A 21,623-nucleotide genomic window follows, 5' to 3' on the forward strand; every position below is an offset into this window, starting at 1 on the left:
TTCCCAACTTGTCGCCATTTAGATAGTAATCTGCCTTCCTGTTTTTGCTACCAAAGTGGATCTCACCTTTATCGGCATTTAACATAATCTGCCATGCATCTGCCCTCTCCCCCAACCTGTCCAAGTCACCCTGCATTCTCATAGCATCCTCCTCACAGTTCACACTGCCACCCAGCTTTGTGTCATCTGCAAATTTGCTGAAGTTACTTCGAATCCCTTCATCCAAATCATTGATGTATATTGTAAATAGCTGTGGTCCCAGCATCAAGCCTTGCGGTATTCCACTAGTCACTGCCTGCCATTCTGAAATTGACCCGTTAATCCCTACTCTTTGTTTCCTGTCTGCCAACCACTTCTCTATCCATGTCAGCACTCTACCCCCAAAACCATGTGCCCTAAATTTGCCCACTAATCTCCTATGTGGGACCTTATCAAATCATTTTTTAAAGTCCAGGTACACTACATCCACTGGCTCTCCCTTGTTCATTTTCCTAGTTACATCTTCAAATATTCCAGAAGATTAGTCAAGCATGATTTCCCCTTCGTAGATCCATGGTGACTCGGACCGACCCTGTTACTGCTATCCAAATGTTCGGCTATCTCATCTTTTATAATTGACTCCAGCATCTTCCCCTCCACTGATGTCAGGCTAACTGGTCTATAATTCCCTGTTTTCCCTCTCCCGCCTTTCTTAAAAAGTGGGATAACATGAGCTACCCTCCAATCCACAGGATCTGATCCTGAGTCTATAGAACATTGGAAAATGATCACCAATGCATCCACGATTTCTAGAGCCACTTCCTTAAGTGCCCTGGGATGCAGACCATCAGGCCCTGGGGATTTATCAGCCTTCAGTCCCATTGTCTACCCAATATAATTTACTGACTAATGTGAATTTCCTTCAGTTCCTCTGTCGCCCCAGATCCTCTGGCCACTACTATATCAGGAAGATTGTTTGTGTCCTCCTCAGCGAAGACAGATCCAAACTACCTGTTCAACTTATCTGCCATTTCCTTGGTCCCTATAATAAATTCACCTTTTTCAGTCTTCACAGGTCCAACTTTGGTCCGAACTAATTTTTTCCTCTTCACATAACTAAAGAAGCCTTTACTATCCTGTTTTATATTCTTGACTATCTTACCTTCGTACCTCATCTTTTCTCCCTGTTTGTCTTTTTGGTTTTCTTCTGTTGTTCTTTAAACATTACCCAATCCTCTTGCTTCCCGCTCATCTTGGCTACGTTGTACTTCTTCGCTTTAATTTTTATATTGTCCCTGACATCTCTAGTCAGCCATGGTCGTCCCTTTCTCCCCTTGGAATCTTTCTTCCTCTTTGGAATGAATTGATCCTGCACCTTCTGTATTATTCCTAAAAACACCTGCCATTTTTATCCACTGTCATCCCTGCTAGGGTATCTTTCCAGTCAAATTTGGCCAGCTCCTCCCTCATGGCCCCATAGTCCCCTTTATTCAACTGCAACACTGACCATATAACCATATAACAATATAACAATTACAGCACGGAAACAGGCCATCTTGGCCCTTCTAGTCCGTGCCGAACACGTATTCTCCCCTAGTCCCATCTACCTGCACTCAGACCATAACCCTCCATTCCTTTCCCGTCCATATAACTATCCAATTTATTTTTAAATGATAGAAATCGAACCTGCCTCCACCACCTTCACTGGAAGCTCATTCCACACAGCTACCACTCTCTGAGTAAAGAAGTTCCACCTCATGTTACCCCTAAACTTCTGTCCCTTAATTCTCAAGTCATGTCCCCTTGTTTGAATCTTCCCTACTCTCAGTGGGAAAAGCTTATCCACGTCAACTCTGTCTATCCCTCTCATCATTTTAAAGATCTCTATCAAGTCCCCCCTTAACCTTCTGTGCTCCAAAGAATAAAGCCCTAACTTGTTCAACCTTTCTCTGTAACTTAGTTGCTGAAACCCAGGCAACATTCTAGTAAATCTCTTCTGTACTCTCTATTTTGTTGACATCCTTCCTATAATTAGGCGACCAAAATTGTACACCATACTCCAGAATTGGCCTCACCAATGCCTTGTACAATTTTATCATTTCATCCCAACTTCTATACTCAATGCTCTGATTTATAAAGGCCAGCACACCAAAAGCTTTCTTTACCACCCTATCTACATGAGATTCCACCTTCAGGGAACTGTGCACAGTTATTCCCAGATCCCTCTGTTCAACTGCATCCTTCAATTCCCTACCATTTACCATGTACGTCCTATTTTGATTTGTCCTGCCAAGATGTAGCACCTCACACTTATCAGCATTAATCTCCATTTGGCATCTTTCAGCCCACTCTTCCAACTGGCATAAATCTCTCTGTAGACTTTGAAAATCTACTTCATTATCCACAACACCACCTATCTCAGTATCATCTGCATACTTACTAATCCAATTTACCACACCATCATCCAGATCATTGATGTACATGACAAACAACAGTGGACCCAACACAAATCCCTGTGGCACCCCACTAGTCACTGGCCTCCAACCAGACAAACAGCCATCCACCATTACTCTCTGGCATCTCCCATTCAGCCACTGTTGAATCCATCTTGTTACTCCACCATTAATACCCAACAATTCAACCTTCTTAACCAACCTTCCATGAGGAACCTTGTCAAAGGCCTTACTGAAGTCCATATATACAACATCCACTGCTTTACCCTCATCAATTTCCCGAGTAACCTCTTCAAAAAATTCAAGAAGATTAGTCAAACATGACCTTCCAGGCACAAATCCATGTTGACTGTTCCTAATCAGACCCTGTTTATCCAGATGCTTATATATATTATCTCTGTATCCTTTCCATTAATTTGCCCACCACTGACATCAAACTAACAGGTCTATAATTGCTAGGTTTACTCTTAGACCCCTTTTTAAACAATGGAACAACATGCGCAGTACGCCAATCCTCCGGCACTATTCCTGTTTCTAATGACATTTGAAATATTTCTGTCATAGCCCCTGCTATTTGTACACTAACTTCCCTCAATGTCCTAGGGAATATCCTGTCCGGACCTGGAGACTTATCCACTTTTATATTTTTCAAAAGTGTCAGTACTTCCTCTTCTTTGAATCTCATAGTTTCCATAGCTACTCTACTTGTTTCCCTTACCTCATATAATTCAATATCCTTCACCTTGGTGAATACCAAAGAAAATAAATTGTTCAATATCTCCCCCATCTCTTTTGGCTCTGCAGATAGCTGTCCACTCTGACTCTCTAATGGACCAATTTTATCCCTCGTTATCCTTTTGCTATTAATATAACTGTAGAAACCTTTTGGATTTACTTTCACTTTACTTGCCAAAGCAACCTCATATCTTCTTTTAGCTTTTCTAATTTCTTTCTTAAGATTTTTTTTACATTCTTTATACTCCTCAAGCACCTCATTTGCTCCATGCTGCCTATAATTATTGTAGATCTCTCTCTTTTTCCGAACCAAGTGTCCAATTTCCCTTGAAAACCATGGCTCTTTCCAATTTTTACTATTTACTTTCAACCGAACAGGGACATAAAGATTCTGTACTCTTAAAATTTCACCTTTAAATGTCCTCCATTTCTCTTCCACATCTTTCCCATAAAACAAAATGTCCCAATTCACTCCTTTTAAACCCTTTCACATCTCCTCAAAGTTAGCCTTTCTCCAATCAAAAATCTCAACCATAGGTCCAGTTCTGACCCTGTCCATAATTATATTGAAACTAATAGTATTGTGATCACTGGACCCGAACTGTTCCCCAACACATACCTCTGCCACCTGACCTGTCTCATTCCCTAACAGAAGGTCCAGCACCGCCCCTTCTCTAGTAGGTATCTCTATGTATTGCTGCAAAAAACTACCCTACACACATTTTACAAACTCCAAACCATCCAGCCCATTTACAGAATGTGTTTCCCAGTCTATGTGTGGAAAATTGAAATCTCCCACAATCACTACCTTGTGCTTACTACTAACATTTGCGATCTCCTTACAAATTTGCTTTTCCAATTCTCGCTCCCCATTTGGCGGTCTATAATACACCCCTATAAGTGTTGCTACCCCTTTCCCATTTCTCAGTTCCACCCAAATAGCCTCCCTAGACAAGCCCTCTAATCTATCCTGCCAAAGCACTGCTGTAATATCTTCCCTGACAAGCAATGCAACACATCCACCTCTTGCCCCTCCAATTCTATCACACCTGATGCAACAAAATCCTGGAATATTTAGTTTCCAATCACAGCCCTCCTGCAACCATGTTTCACTGATCGCCACAACATCATACTTCCAGGTGTCAATCCAGGCTTTAAGTTCATCCACTTTTCTTACAATGCTCCTAGCATTAAAATATACACATTCAAGAAACCCACCCCCTCTTATTCTCTGTTTATTATCTTTTTCTTCTTTCTCCCCTACATTTTGGGTCAGAGTGCTACCCTTCTCTGCCCCCTGCTTCACACACTGACTGCTAGCTTTCCCTATTTGAGTCCCTCTGATCTGACACCTCCGATCTACCCTTCTCCCTCTCCAATTGTAGATTAAACCTGACCATGTTATGGTCACTGCCTCCTAATGGCTCATTAACCTCAATGTCCTTTATCAAATCCGGTTCATTACATAACACTAAATCCAGAATTGCCTTCTCCCTGGTAGGCTCCAATACAAGCTGTTCTAAGAATCCATCACAAAGGCACTCTACAAAGTCCCTTTCTTGGGGTCCAGTACCAACCTGATTTTCCCAGTCTACCTGCATGTTGAAATCTCCAATGACAACCACAGCGTTACTTTTGCTACATGCCAATTTTAACTCCTGATTCAACTTGCGCCCTATGTCCAGGCTACTGTTTGGGGGCCTGTAGATTAGTCCCATTAGGGTCCTTTTACCCCTACAATTCCTTAGTTCTATCCATACTGACTCCACATCTCCTGTTTCAATGTCACCCCTTGCAAGGGACTGAATTTCATTCCTCACCAGCAGGGCAACCCCACCCCCTCTGCCCACCTGTCTGTCTTTTCGATAGGACGTATACCCTTGAATATTCAGTTCCCAGCCCTGGCCCTCTTGCAGCCATGTCTCTGTAATTCCCACAACATCATACTTGCCAGTTTCTAACTGAGCCTCAAGCTCGTCCACTTTATTCCCTATACTTCGCGCATTCATATAGCACTTTGACCTCCGTATTCACTTCCCCCCTTACAATTGGCCCCGAATCTGTTGTCCATTCTCAAGCTTTCCTTCCCATTAATTCGAGAATCTTTTGTAATTTTTCCTGTAGTCACTTCCCCTTCAACTCCATCTTTATACTCCCAATTTGTCAATCCCTCCCCCCCACTATTTAGTTTAAACCCACACGTGTAGTCCTAGCAAACCTGCCTGCCAGAATGTCGGTCCCCCTCCAGTTAAGGTGTAACCCATCCCTTTTGTACAGGTCACCCCTACCCCAGAAGAGATTCCAGTGGTCTATAAATCTAAATCCTTGCTCCCGGCTCCAGCCCCTCAGCCACACATTCAGATCCCCTATCCCCCTGCCCCTGTCCTCACTAGCACGAGGTACTGGAAGCAATCCAGAGATAACGACCCTGGATAAGTCCTGATTTTCAATTTTCTTCCCAACTCTCTGAACTCACGTTGGAGAACCTCCTTCCTCTTCTTCCCGATGTCGTTTGTGCCTACGTGCACAACTACTGCCGGCTGTTCACCTTCTTTCTCTCTCGAGGATATTCTGAATTCGGCCCGTGACATCCTGAACCCTGGCACCAGGGAGGCAACAGACCATCCTCGTATCTCGTCTGCCGCCACAGAATCTCCTGTCCGTTCCTCGGACAATGGAGTCACCCACCACTATGTCTCTGCCCGACGTCGGTCTCGCCGGTCGAGTCCCATCTCTAGGATTGGAGCCACCGACGTGTCCGCTGCTCGGACTGGAAACATGGTCTCCCCGGACAGTTCCCAAGAGGGAGTACCTGTTTTCATTAGGCACGGCCACCTGGGTCTCCTGCACTCCACGATTTCCACCCTTTCTCTCCATCACACACCTTGGTTCTTCCCGTATCCTCGGCGTGACTACCTCACTGTAGGTCCTGTCCAGGAAACTCTCGTTTTCCTGCATGGCCCTGAGGTCATCCAGCTGCTTCTCCAGTGCCCTTTAGGAGCTGAAGCTGGACGCACTTGCCACAGTTGTAGCAGCCAGAGGCTCCATTTGTGTCCCTGGGCTCCCACATTCTGCAAGCCTCACATAAAGCTCCTCTCAAGCTTTATGCGTAGCTTCCTCTCCTCAGCCTCCTCGCCGAAGACTCTCGAGCCAAAGACTCACACTTCCCTCACTGCCGCTCCCTCACTGCCGTCTTGCTTATATTGACTGATAAATTGCCTAATTTACCAATTTACCAACCAAATGCCTCAGTTTTAAACTGCCAATCACTGCTTTTTCCTGCTTCTCTTTGCTGCTATTTCTTCCAAGTCCACGGGAGCTCTGAGTCAGGCAGCATCTCTGGAGAGCATGGACACAGGGTGCTGGAGTAACTCAGCGGGTCAGGCAGCATCTCTGGAGAACATGGGCACAGAGTGCTGGAGTAACTCAGCGGGTCAGGCAGCATCTCTGGAGAACATGGGCACAGAGTGCTGGAGTAACTCAGCGGGTCAGGCAGCATCTGTGGAGAACATGGACACAGAGTGCTGGAGTAACCCAGCGGCTCAGGCAGCATCTCTGCAAATGGGCCGAAGGGCCTGGTTCTGTGACCACCAGGTTTAGAGGGTTTCAGCTACAGGGAGAGAATGGACACACTTGGATTGTTTTCACTGGAATAGTGGAGGTTGAGGGGAGACCTGATAGAAGTGTATAAAGTTATGAGAGGCATGGATTGAGAACTTTCTTCCCAGGAAGGGGGTGTCCAACACTAACTAAAGTGACAGCAGAAAAATATAATGGAGATGTGTGAGGCAAGTTTTTTACACAGAGGGTGGTGGGTGCCTGGAACACACTGCTGGAGGTGGTGGTGGAGGCAGATATGATAGTGGTGTTTATGAGGCTTTTAGATAGGCACATGGATAGGCAGGGAATGGAGGGATATGGATCACATGCAGGCAGAGTTGCCCACACTGGCCAACAATGTCCCAGCTACACTCGTCCCACTTGCCTGCGCCTGGTCCATATCCCTCCAAACCTGGCCTATCCATGTATCTGTCCAACTGTTTCTTAAACGATGGGATAGACCCAGCCTCAACTACCTCCTCTGGCAGCTTGTTCCAGACACCCACCGCCCTTTGTGTGGAAAAATGTACACCTCAGATTCCTATTAAATCTTTTCCCCTTCACCTTGAACCTATGTCCTCTGGTCCTCGATTCCCCTACTCTGGGCAAGAGACTCTGTGCATCTACCCAATCTATTTGTCTCATGATTTTGTACACCTCTATAAGATCACCCCTCAATCCATGGAATAGAGACCCAGCCTACTCAACCTCTCCCTGTAGCTGTGCCTATTTTCTATGTTTCTATGTTTCTGGACATAAATACAATCAAGTCAAAATCCAGTGCAATAGTGGTGGTAAACTGGGCTGGTCCAGGAACACTGAGGCCCTGAACAAGAAGAGACAGAGCCGGCTGTACTTTCCGAGAAGGCTCCTCTCCTTCAACATTTGCAGTAAGATGCTGGAGGTGTTCTACCAATCGGTGGTGGCCAGTGCCATCTTCTTCGCTGCCGTGTGCTGGGGCAGCAGGGCGAAGGCCGCAGATGCCAATAGGATCAACAAACTCATCAGGAAGCCGGCTCCATCCTAGGGGTGGTGTTGGATTCATGGGAGGGGGTCTTCGAGGGGAGGATGCTCCTCAAACTGCGGAGCATCCTGGACAATACGGCTCACCCCCTCCATGACACACACACTGGTTAACTTGAGGAGCACCTTCAGCAACAGACTGGTTCCACAAAGATGCAGCACAGAACGCCACAGGAGATCCTTCTTCCCTGTGACTGTCAAACAGTACAACTCCTCCCCCTTCTGTCGTAGGGTAGACTGAGCCTGAGACTGCCTCCCCCCCCCCCCCCCCCCCCCCCCCCCCCCCCAAATCTCTGCACATCCCAAATCCTGAGCTTTCCGCTCGTCACTTTAACCTTCATGTTTCACGTATCTTGTGTTTTATGAGAGTTGGCAGATCAACTTCCCTCCTGGGATAAAAAAAGTTCTATCATATCGTAAGGTAGAGCAAAGGGGAAAATACAGAGTGCAGAATATAGTTCTCAGCATTGTAGCACATCAGTTCCACAGACAAAGTCCAATGTCCACAATGGGGTAGAGGTGGATCGGACAGTATGGAAGGGCCGTTCAGAAGCCTGATAACAGAGGGGAAGAAGCTGTTCCTGAGTCTGGTGGTGCGCGCTTTCAAGCTTCTGTACCTTCTGCTGGACGGGAGCGGGGAGAAGAAGGAATGACTGGGGTGGGACAGGGACAAGTCTTTGATTATGTCGGCTGCTTTCCCGAGGCAGGGTGAAGTGTCGTTGCCTGCAGCCTATCTAAAAGTCAACAATAAACAACAAAACACACAATAAACACAAATTAACATCCACCACAGTGAGTTCACCAGACACCACCTCACAGTGATAGAGGCAAAAATCTTAGGGTTACTGTCTCTTCCATCCTCTTCTCCCTCTGCGCTGAGGCGATACCCCACCGGGCGATGGTAATCCGTCCCGCGGCTCACCAAGCTCCGCGTACGGGCCGGTTCAAGCTCCGCGGCCCGGGGTGGTCGAAGCTGCCGCCCTCCAGTCCAGCGGACACAGCTGTTGCCGCGGGAGCTCCGGAAAACAGGCACCAGCCTGTGACCTGCAAGCTCCCGATGATGTCGTCCACTGGCCCGCGGCCGAACCCCGGATTCAGGTCGCCTATGCCAGAACGCCGCCTCAGCCACCGGAGCACCGTCTCCGCCCCGCGCCGGGCCGCCCTCACGGTAGCGCCGTCCCAACCCCGAGTCGTGCCGCTGCCACTGGAGCGTCTCAGCCAACACCGTCCCAGCCCCGTGCCGGGCCGCCCTCACCGGAGCGCCGAGTCGTGCCGCTGCCACTGGAGCGCCCGAACGCCGCCACAGCTCGAAGACGCCCAGCCTCGCGTTGGTGAGTCCTGGCTGGCTCTGCCTCCTGAGCCTCGAGATCGGTCGCAGGTTGGAGGCCGCCAGCTACGCCATTAGGCCTCAGCGCAGACGGAGGCAGAGAAGGGGGGATACGACAGAAAGAGTCGCATTCCCCCGAAGGGAGAGACAGAAAGCCCTGTTTCAGCCCCCCCCCCCCCCCCCCACACACATAACACAGCCTAATAACCAAAAATTTAACTAAAAAGACAAAAAAAACAATAAACAAAAAGTAAAAACAGACGGACTGCAGGCGAGCCGCAGCTATTCAACAGCGCCACTGATCTAAGTCTAAGTCTAAGTGTAGATGGAGTCAATGGTGGGGAGTCTGGTCTGTGTGATGGACTGGGCTACATCCACAACTCTCTGCAATTTCTTGCGGTCTTGGGCAGAGCCGTTCCCAAACCAGGCCGTGATACAACCCGACAGTATGCTTTCCATGGTGCATCTGTAGAAGGTTGTAAGAGTTGTTGGAGCCATGGTGAATGTCCTGTGTCCTCAGGAAGTAGATGGAATTGGTAATGATGCCTTCCAAAAGCTTCAGTCAAGAAAGGTCGGCCAACAGAAAATGGGGAACTGGGAGGCTGGGACTGGAGGTGGTGGGGAGGAGGGGTGGGGCGGAAAGAAGGATGTGGGAGGGGTGAAGGGAAGGAGGGAGGGAGGGGGAGAGGGAGCACTTTCACCTCTCTCAGCCACTGCTGCTCCTGATCTGCAGCTTTCTCTGGGCAGCACCTCCATCTAATGTCCACTGCCGGTACTGCAGGACTGCCCTTGGTCAGTGAGTCCCTCACCTTCAGTGGACAATACATGGGGAATTAGAGGAGGGCACCAGTAAATGGGGAATTGGGGGAGGACAATTATAATCGGTCTTTCAGTTCTTTAATAAAGTCATAAAGATAATCCAGAATTTGACAGGCTGGCCAGGCAGTATCTCTGGAGAACATGGATGGGGACATGGTGTTTAAGAAGGAACTACAGATGCTGGAAAATCGAAGGTACACAAAAATGCTGGAGAAACTCAGCAGATGCAGCAGCATCTATGGAGCAAAGGAGATATTTCTCCCCCCCAGGGGGGGTAGAAACATGTTTTTAGTCTCTTCCTTCGGGAAGATGCAAATTTTCTTGTCGTATCCCCCGTCTCCGTCTCTGCCTGCGCTGAGGCCTAATGGCGGAGCTGGCGGCCTCAGGGCTGTGGCGGCGTTCCGGCGGTGGGGGCCTGACTCGGGACTGTGGCGCCATTTTGGTTCCGGCGGCGGCGTTCCGGCGGCGGCGACCCGACTTTGGAGACTAGTGGACGACATTGTGCGGAGCTCCCGCAACAACAGCTTCGTCCGCTGGACTGGAGGGCGGCAGCTTCGGCAGATTCGACCACCCCGGGCCGCGGAGTTTGAACCAGCACGTTCGCGGAGCTCAGTTGAGCCGCGGGACTGACTTACTTACCATCACCCGGTGGAGTCACAACATCGGAAGCCTGGATCGGCTCAGCGCAGAGGGAGGACAAGGAGGGAAGAGACAAAGACTAAGACTTTTGCCTTCCATCACAGTGAGGTGATGCCTGGTGAACTCACTGTGGTGGATGTTAAATCTGTGTTTATTGTGTGTTTTTGTTATTTTTATTATATGTATGACTGCAAGGCAACGAAATTTTGTTCAGACCGAAAGATACTTAGACTAGTTTGACTTTGACTATTGTCCACTGGAGGTGAGGGACTCATTGGACCAAGGGCAGTCCTGCAGTACCGGCAGTAAACAGCAGATGGTGGTGCTGCCCAGGGAAAGCTGCAGGTTAGGAGCAGCAGTGGCAGAGAGAGGTGAAAGTGCACCCTCTTTGCCTCCCTTCCTCTCTCCCTCCCTCCCCCCCATACTCCTTTCCTCCCCACCACCTCCAGTCCCAGCCTCCCAGGTCCCCATTTTCTGTTGCCCGACCTTTCTTGACTTTGAAGCTTTTGGCAAGGAATCATTACCAATTCCATCTACTTCCTGAGGACACAGGACATTCAGCATGGCTCCAACAACTCTTGCGAACTTCTACAGATGCACCATGGAAAGCATACTGTAGGGTTGCATCACAGCCTGGTTTGGGAACAGCTCTGCCCAAAACCATTAGAAATTGCAGAGAGTTGTGTGCCCAGTCCATCACACAGACCAGAATCCCCACCATTGACTCCATCTACGCTTCACACTGCCTCGGGAAAGCAGCCGACAAAATCAAAGACTTGTCCCTGTCCCACCTCAGTCATTCCTTCTTCTCCCCACTCCCATCCGGCGGAAGGTACAGAAGCTTGAAAGCGCGCACCACCAGAACATCAGGGCTGCCAACATTGGGTGAGAGTTGAGAATGAGAAATTGCGAGGAAGCGTAGCGACCGGGGGGGAGGGTGTAGGAGGGGGTGTTCCCCATCCCATAGTAGGCTCCAGAGGCGGCACCAACGCCCGGTCCGCTCCTGGCTCCGGGCCGGGGTTAAAACTCCATGGGGTGTGGACAGAGCGGCCGACAGACATAGAGCCGCCGGAGGTGAGGGTGGGAAGTGTGTGCCGTGCCTCAGGGGGGAAGGGGGATGCGGGTTGGTGCTGGGACTACCGCCGTCGTGTCTCACCTATCACACCATCTGCATGGGAGAAACTAAACTATTCTTTTTTCCCCCAAAATCATCCTGCAAAAGCCGGTAGTTTGACAGCCCTGCTTTAAACCAATGCCCTCTAGTGCTTGACTCACATATCCTGGGAAAAAGACTATACATTCACCTGATATTCCCCTCATGGTTTTTACTCACCTCTAAAACAATTTTTGCTTTATTTTGAACTTTCACCACCCGCAGATTTTTGAGCGTGAGAAATTTTGTGATCAGCGTGAGAGCGTGAGAATTTTGTGAAATGCGTGAGTCTCATGCTCAATGCGTGAGAATTGGCAGTCCTGCTAATAATGCAAACATTTTATGCAAGTTCCAATTGTTTGAACAAAAATCACTTATTCCTGCTTTATAACAGTTAAGTTACTTTAAGACCATTTCAGAAATGATGGCACTCAACAAACAAACCGATTCACCTGGCTAGTTCTATCTCCGGCTGCTTCATGTTGTCAGCGGCTGCACGTCCAACCAAGAAAGAAGAGAAGAGACGCGATGTCACTCACAGCCGCCAACTGACGCGCTTCCCCAGACTGCACAGATGGGTGGATGCAGGGAGGGGGGTGGAGGCGGGGGTGCATGCTGGGGTGGAGGTGGGGGGGGTGGTGGGGGGGGAGGTGTGGGGTGGGGGGGGGGGTGGGGGTGGGGGTGGGGGGTAGTCACTGGCAGCCAAGCAGAAAAAGCTCCCTTTATTGCCACAATTTGTCTTCTACCATCCAGCCAACCTGCTAGTATCAAAGGCTTTCTGAATATCTAGATAAACCACATCCACTGACTCATTTGTCTGTCCTCTCATTTACTTCTTTAAAGAATTCCAACAGATTCATCAGGCAAGATCTCCCCTTCGCAAAACCATGCTGACTGGGGCCTATTTTAATTCCCCTACAAACCTGCATAACTTTGGAGCACCCGTCTACTCAGGAAGGTTAGATCGCATGGAATCGCATGAGAGCTAGCCCATTGAAAGAGAATTGACTCCATGGAAGGAAGCAGAGGATGATGGTGGAAGGAACAAAGAACTGCAGATGCTGGTTAATGCACATAAGGACCCGGAGTGCTGGAGTAACTCAGCGGGTCAGGCAGCATCACTGGAGAACATGAATAGGTGACGTTTCGGGTCTGAAGAAGGGTCTTAACCTGATATCATGAGGGGAACAGATTGGGTTCATCTCACCTGAAACCTCACCTCTCACCTTTTCTCCAGAGATGCTGCCTGACCCGCTGAGTTACTCCAGCATTTTATGTCTTCTTATGATGGTGGAAGGTTGTTTCTCGTGTGACTATTGGTGTGTCTCAGGGATCGGTGCTGGGCCCATTGCTATTTGTGGTTTATATCAACGATTTGGATGAGAAACTAGTAGTAGGCATGATTAGTAAGTTTGCAAATGACACTGAAGTGAGGGCATAGTAGATAGCGAAGATGTTTATCAAACATTACAGCATGATCGCTGGGCTGAGGATTAGTAAATGGAGTTTAACGCAGGTCAGTGCGAGGTGTTGTATTTTGGGAAGTCAAACCAGGGCAGGATCTTCACGGTGAATGGCAGGGCCATGGGGAGTGTTGTAGACCAGGGGGATCTCGGCAGAGTTTGCTGAAAGTCGCGTCTCAGGTACATAGGGTACATCTCTGCCTCAGATGGCAGTGGAGGCCGGTTCTCTGGATACTTTCAAGAGAGAGCTGGATATAGCTCTTAAAGATAGCGGAGTCAGAGGATATGGGGAGAAGGCAGCAACAGGGCACCGATTGGGGATGATCAGCCATGATCACATTGAATGACGGTGCTGGCTCGAAGGGCCGAATGGCCTACTACTGCACCTATTGTCTATTGTCTACTGTCTATAGGGTGGTGCAGAAGGCTTTTGGTACATTGACCTTCATCAGCAGGGTATTGAGTTTAGAAGTTGGGATGTTATGTTATCATTTACAAGACATTGGCGAGGCCACACGCTGAGAATTGTGTTCAGTTTTGGTCGCCCTGCTATAGGAAGGATGTTGGTAATCTGGAAAAGGTGCAGAGAAGATTTACAAGGATGTTGCCAGGACTCGAGGGCCTGAGCTATAGGGAGAGGTTGGGCAGGATGGGACTCTATTCCTTGGAACACAGGAGGCTGAGCGGTGATCTTATAGAGGTGAGCGGGAATAGATAGAATGTATGCACACAGTATTTTACCCAGAGTTGGGGAATTAAGAACCAGAAGACATGGGTTTAAGGTGAGAGGGGAAAGGTTTCACAGGAACCTGAGGGGCAACATTTTCACAGAGTTTATGAATCGAGTTGCCAGAGGAGGTGGTCACAGAGTTACACAGCACGGAAACAGGCCCTCCAGCCCAACTTGCCCACGCCCACCAACATGCCCCATCTACTCTAGTCCCACCTGCCCGCGCTTGGCCCATAGCCCTCTAAACCTGTCCTAACTATGTACCTGTCCAAATGTCTCTTAAATGTTACGATAGTGCCTGCTGATAGATGAGCAGGTACGAAAAAGTTTAAAAGACACTTGGACAGGTACATGGATCGGACAGGATTCGAGTGATATGGGCCAAACAAACGCAGGCAGGTGGGACTAGTGTAGATGGGGCATGCTGGTGGGCGTGGGCAAGTTGGGCTGAAGGGCCTGTTTCCATGCTGCACGACTCTACATACTGAGATAATATCTTCTGCACTGTGGTATTTGCTCTTTGCAGGGCCGGTTGTACGTATATGTGGCTTCATTATGTGGCATGAGTTGACTGGATAGAGTGTAATGAATAACTGTTTGGGAACAGCTACATCCAAGACCGCAAGAAATTGCAGAGAGTTGTGGATGCAGCCCAGACCATCACACAAACCAACCTCCCTTCCATCGACTACATCTACACCCGGCAAGGCCAGCAGCATAATCAAGGACCAGTCTCATCCCAGCCACTCCCTCTTCTCCCCTCTCCCATCAGCAGGAGGTACGGAAGTGTGGAAACCTCCAGATTCAGGGACAGTTTCTTCCCAGCTGTTATCAGGCAACTGAACCATCCTATCACATTCGAGAGAGCGGTCCTGTCCTACCAAAGACAGACACAAGATGCTGGAGTAACTCAGCGGGACAGGCAGCATCTCCGGTGAGAAGGAAGGTCCTGACCTACCATCAGTGGAGACTCTCGGATTATCTTTCATTGGGCTGGACTTTATCTTGCACTAAATGTTATTCCCTTTATCCTGTATCTGTACACTGTGGACAGCTTTTGTAATCACGTGAAGCCTTTCCACTGACTGGATAGCATGCGACAATAAAAAGCTTTTCAACTCAGTGCATGTGACCATAAACAAAACTACACTAAGAACACACAGCCTTTCACTGTACTGTACCTTAAACCTACAAGCTTAGTGAATATCTCTCTCCCCCTCTCTCTTTCTCTCTCTCTTTTTCTCACTGTCGCTCTCTATATGTCTGTCTCTATCTCTCTCCCTATGTCTCTCTTTCTATGTTTCTCTCTCTCACTGTCCCTCTCTCCCTGACACTGTATCTCTCTCCTCTCTCTCACCTGTCTCTCTCTCTCTCTGTCTCTCTTTCCTCTCCCTCTCCCTCTCTCTCTCTCTCTCTCTCTCTCTCCCTCTCTCTCTTCTCTCTCTCTCCTTCTCTCCCTCTCTCTCTCTCTCCTTCTCTCTCTCTCTCCTCTCCCCCTCTCTCTCTCTCTCTCTCTCTCTTATCCTCTCTCTCTCTCTCTCCTCTCTCTCTCTCTCCCTCTCTCTCTCTCTCCCTCTCCAAAACCTATACATCTTTGAAGTGTGGGAGAAAACCGGAGTACCCGGAGAAAACCTACGCAGTCACAGGGAGAACATGCAAACTCCGTACAGACAGCACCTATAGTCAGGATTTCTGTTGCTGTGAGGCATCAACTCTACCAGCTACACCACTGTGTCTTAAATATGCGAAATTTTGAAAAATGTTTAAAAATAATATTAAAATAATTTTATAATTTCAGAGATATCTTGTTTATTTATGCCATCGACAGCTGGCTAGGCAGGGGTGATTTTGTGGTCAGGTCCTGATCTGATTGGACTTGAGGGACCCCCAGCTCAACCCTGGACCAATAGCCGACCACTTCTCACACTGACCTAGCTTAAGGTCCCGGAGATCCGGAGAAAGATAGCGGTCAGGGGATATGGGGAGAAGGCAGGAACGGGGTACTGATTGGGGATGATCAGCCATGATCACATTGAATGGTGGTGCTGGCTCAAAGGGCCGAATGGCCTACTCCTGCACCTATTATCTATTGTCTATTGTCTAAAGCCCGTCATCCCACACATCCATGGCCACATCTACTCTAATGCCACTTATCCAATCTTGCTTCAGATTCTCTGCAGTACCAGTGCTCATCTCAATACTTGTTCAAGTTAGGTTTAGTGATACAGCAAACAGGCCACTTGATGCACCGAGCCCACGCTGACCACCGATCACCCGATCACAATAATTCTGTGTGTAAGAAGGAACAGCAGATGCTGGTTTAAACCGAAGATAGACACAAAATGCTGGAGTAGCTCGGCGGGACAGGCAGCATCTCAGGATAGAAGGAACGGGTGACGTTTCTGAAGAAGGGCCTTGACCCAAAATGTCACCCATTCCTTCTCTCCGGAAATGCTGCCTGTCCCGGGGAGATACTCCAGCTTTTTGTGCCTATCTTCACACTAATTCTGTGGTCCCACTTTTTCGTCCACTCTTTCAAGTCCCTATATCTTCTCCCTAAAGGTAGATGAGAGGAAAGGGCATGGCAGGTGCAATCTCTTGGATAGGCACATGGATACACAGGGAAAAGAGGGATATGGATCATTGGCAGGCCGGCCGGCCGGCTGGAGAGATCAGTTTATAGTTCGCACTCTTTCTATCTTACCCCATTTTCTCATCTACATGGAATAAGTGTGAATGGGTGACCGATGATCGGTGTGGTCTTGGTGGGTCTAAGGGCCTGTTTCCATCGAAACATAGAAACATTAGATTAGATTAGAATAGATTCAATTTTATTTTCATTGTACTTTTCAGTGCAACAAAATGGTTTAGCCTGCAGTCATAACATAGAATAAATAACAAAAACACACACAAAAAGTCCCAAATTCCTTGTCTCTTCCCTCCTTGTTCTCCCCCTGTGATGAGGCGATGACTCCGATGTTGTGACCCTGCCGGGTGATGGTAAGTAAGTCCCGCGGCTGAATCCGAGCTCCGCGAACGGGCCGGTTCAAACTCCGCGGCCCGGGGCATATGAAGCTGCCGCCCTCCAGTCCAGTGGATGAAGCTGTTGTTGCGGGAGCTCTGGAAAAACAGGTCGCCAACCTGTGACCTGCGAGCTCCCGACGATGTCGCCCACTGGAGCCTCCGAAGCTCCAAAGTCGGTTCGCCGCCTCCACCGCAACACAACGCCACCACAGTCCCGAAGTCGTCCAGCCTTGCGTTGGTAAGTCCTGGCTCTGCCTCCGGAGCCTCGAGGTCGGGCGCAGTTGGAGGCCGCCAGCTCCTCGATAGGCCTCAGCGCAGACGGAGACAGAGACGGAGACGGAGACGGGGGATACGGCAAGAAAGGTCGCATCCCCCCCGAAGGAAGAGTCAGAAAACATGTTTCTCCCACCCCCCCCCCCCCCCCCCCCCCCACCACACACACACACACATACCCAAATAAAATAAACCAAAATAACAACGGGACTAAAGAAAACAAAAAAAGAAAAGACAAACGGACTGCAGACGAGCCGCAGCTGCAAGGCAGCGCCGCAAAACATAGAAAATAGGTGCAGGAGGAGGCCATTCTGCCCTTCGAGCCAGCACCACCATTCATTATGATCACTGCTGATCATCCAAAATCTGTACCCCGTTCCGGCTTTGTCCCTATATCCCTTAATTCCGTTAGCTCAAAGAGTTAAATCTAACTCTCACTTCAAGTTGTTCATCCATGATCTGCCATGTTGGTCTTTCAATCAACCAATTAATATCATAGTGATACAGTGTGGAAACAGGACCTTTGGCCCAACTTGCCCACACCGACCAACATGTCCCATCTACACTAGTCCCACCTGACTGCGCTTGGCCCATAAACCTTCCCATTTCAGGTGCCTGCCTGCCCGTGACCTGTGGCTTGGGTTTGACCCTCGGCCCGACCCCAACCCCACCCCCCATCTCCCCCACACCCCCCTCTCCCCCACACCCCCCCTCTCCCGCACACCCCTCTCCCCCACGCCCCCCTCTCCCCCCCCCACCCCCTCTCCCCCACGCCCCCCTCTCCCCCACACCCCCTCTCCCCCACACCCCCTCTCCCCCACACCCGCTCTCTCTTGCCCATGGTGGGTCTGGTCAGTGCTGGACTGACCCAGCCCATCTCCCCTCTACGCTAGACCTTGGCGTTGTCCTGCCGTGGGTCTGGCCGCGGTCCGCACGTGGTCACTCTCCGCGTGGCAGCGGGGAGCGGCCGGGGTCTCCACACTTCTGGAAGGTTCTGAGGCGGGAATGGTCCAGCTGTTCCCGCTTGCCCATGTAAAACATCTGGAACATGGGACAGACCGCCATCACCACGGCAACCACACGTCCCACATACAGCACGTTCCCCACCCCTGCACCAGCGGACCATTCAGCCCATCGCCTGGTCTATCATACACCCCTGAGCTTGAACCCTCCATCCAACAAGCGACCAAAGCCAACACAATCAAAGACATGTCCACCCTGGTCCATCACACAGACCAAACTCCCCACCATTGACTCCATCTACACTTCACGCTGCCTCGGGAAAGCAGCCGACATAATCAAAGACTTGTCTTCCCCTTTGCTCTACAATACGATATCCAGTACCCTAGTGTCCAGTGATCCAGTGATCCAGTCATCGAATGACAGTGATCCAGTGTCCAGAAATCCAGTCCAGCGATCCAGTCCAGTGATCCAAGGTCCAGTGATCCAGGGTCCAATGATCCCGGGTCCAATGATCCCGGGTCCAGTGTCCAGTGGTCCAGTGATCCAGGGTCCCGTGTCCATGGTCCAGTGTCCAGTGGTCCAGTGATCCAGGGTCCAGGGCCAATGATCTAGGATCCAGTGGTCCAGGGTCTAGTGATCCTGGGTCCAGTGTCCAGGGTCCAGTGATCCAGTGTCCGTGGTCCAGGGGTCCAGGGTCCAGTGATCCAGTGTCCAGGGTCCAGTGATCCAGGGTCCAGTGATCCAGTCATCCAATGACAGTGATCCAGAGTCCAGCAATCCAGTCCAGTGATCCAGGGTCCAGTGATCCAGTGTCCGGGGTCCAGGGGTCCAGGGTCCCAGTGATCCAGTGTCCAGGGTCCAGTGTCCAGGGTCCAGTGATCCAGTGTCCATGGTCCATGGGGTCCAGGGTCCAGTGATCCAGTGTCCAGGGTCCAGTGATCCAGAGTCCAGCAATCCAGTCCAGTGATCCAAGGTCCAGTGATCCAGGGTCCAGTGATCCAGTGTCCAGTGATCCAGGGTCCAGTGATCCACGGTCCAGTGTCCAGTGATCCAGGGTACCATGTCCAATGATCCAGTGCCCAGTGGTCCAGTGTCCAGTGATCCAGGGTCCAGCATCCAGAATCCAGTGTCCAGTGGTCCAGGGTCCAGTGATCCAGCGTCCAGTGATCCAATGTACAGTGCCCAGGGCCCAGTGGCCCAGGGTCCAGTGATCCAGTGTCCAGTGATTCAGTGTCCAGTGATCCAGTGATCCAGGGCCCAGTGATCCAGGGTCCAGTGATGCAGTGATTCACTGATCCAGGGTCCAGTGAACCAGGGCCCAGTGATCCAGGGTTCAGTGATCCAATGAACAAGTGATCCTGCATCCAGTGACCCAGTGTCAGATGATCCCGTGTCCAATGATCAAGTGACCCAGTGATCCAGAGTCCAGTGATCCGCTCCGTTGGGTTGTGCTGCGAGTCGGTTTGTTATTTTGACTTTTTTGTTTTTTTAGTATGTCCCAGTTTATTTTTTAGCGCCTCTATGTGGGGTGTGGTGGGGGGGGAATAGGGGGAAACCGTTTTCGCACCTACCTTGATGGAGAACTTTTCTGGTTCTCTGCCTCCCTCGCGGCCTAACAACTTGGATCGGTGCAGCCTTTCCTAGAGTCGGGCCCAGAGCTTCAGCAGCGGGCGCAGCATCGACATTCCATCGCGGAGCGGGGCAATCCTTGCCGGGGGGTCGCCAGGGAAAAGCTCCGATCGCTGGCCTGCTGCCGATAACATCCTGAAGCCGCGGTCTCCGGTAAGGAATGGCCAATTCGGGAACTCCAAGCTGCGAGTGTGTTCGTTCTGTCCCGACGTCGGAGTTTTAATTTTCCCGACGAAAGGGCTTGCACATTGGGCCGTCCATCAGTAGCGGCGACTACGGAAGGTCAAGGCCCCGACTACGGATGGACAAAGGAGGAGGACTGTCTGAACATTTATTGCCTTCCATCAAAGTGAAGAATGCTGTGGCAGATGTTTATGTTAGATTCTATTGTGTGTTGTGTTTTTTGGCTGCATGGTAACTCATTTCACTGTACCTTAATTGGTGCATGTGACAAATAAATGTGAACCTTGAACCTTGATCCAGTGATCCAGTGATTCAATGATCCAGTGGTCCAATGTCCAGTGATCCAGTGTCCAATGATCTAGTGGACCGATATCCAGTGTCCAATGGTCCAGCGATCCAGTGATTCGATGTCCAGTGATCCAGTAACTAGGTATCCAGTCCAGTGATCCAGAGATACAATGTCCAGTGATCCAGTGATCCAGTGATCCAGTGATCCAGTGATCCAATGCCTGTTGCCCAGCGATCAAGTGTTCAGTGACCCAGTGATCCAGTGCCTGGTGCCCAGCGATCAAGTGTTCAGTGATCCAGTGATCCAATCTCCAGTGATCCATTGTCAAGTGATCCAGTGTCCCAAATGTCCACACCTCCAGCCAATGTCCAGGGAACAGATGGCCGAAGGGTCATCTGTCTGTTCCCCCCCCACAGCTGCGTTCCTCCAGCACTTTTTGATTTGATCAAAAATCCAGCATCTGCAGTTGCCTGTTTCTCTGGTTAGTCTGGGGCCGTCCCCAATGTACTGAAATAGGGGCCAACAAAATATTTGCCTTCCAGATTAGAGTCATAGTCACACAGTACGGAAACAGCCATTAGCCCAACTTGCCCACGCCAGCCAACATGTCCCATGTAAGCAAGTCCCATTTGCCCACATTTCGACCATATCCTTCTAAACTGTTCCCATCCATGTACCTTTCCAGGTGTCTTTTAAATGCTGATACAGTGCCCGACTCAACTAGCTCCTCTGGCAGCTCAGGGGCGGCACGGTGGCGCAGCGGGTAGAGCTGCTGCCTCACAGCGCCAGACACCCGGGTGCAATCCTGACTACGGGCGCTGTCTGGATGGAGTTTGTACGTTCTCCCTGTGACCACGTGGGTTTTCTCCGGGTGCGCCAATTTGCTCCTACACTCCAAAGAAGTGCAGGTTTGTAACCATATAACCATATAACAATTACAGCACGGAAACAGGCCATCTCGGCCCTACAAGTCCATGCCGAACAACTTTTTACCCTTAGTCCCACCTGCCTGCACTTATACCATAACCCTCCATTCCCTTCTCATCCATATGCCTATCCAATTTATTTTTAAATGATACCAATGAACCTGCCTCCACCACTTCCACTGGAAGCTCATTCCACACCTCTACCACTCTCTGAGTAAAGAAGATCCCCCTCATGTTACCCCTAAACTTCTGTCCCTTAATTCTGAAGTCATGTCCTCTTGTTTGAATCTTCCCTATTCTCAAAGGGAAAAGCTGATCCACATCAACTCTGTCTATCCCTCTCATTATTTTAAAGACCTCTATTAAGCCCCCCTTAACCTTCTGCGCTCCAGAGAATAAAGACCTAACTTATTCA

Source organism: Leucoraja erinacea, chromosome 1, assembly GCF_028641065.1.
Source record: "Leucoraja erinacea ecotype New England chromosome 1, Leri_hhj_1, whole genome shotgun sequence".
Lineage (NCBI taxonomy): Eukaryota > Metazoa > Chordata > Chondrichthyes > Rajiformes > Rajidae > Leucoraja > Leucoraja erinaceus.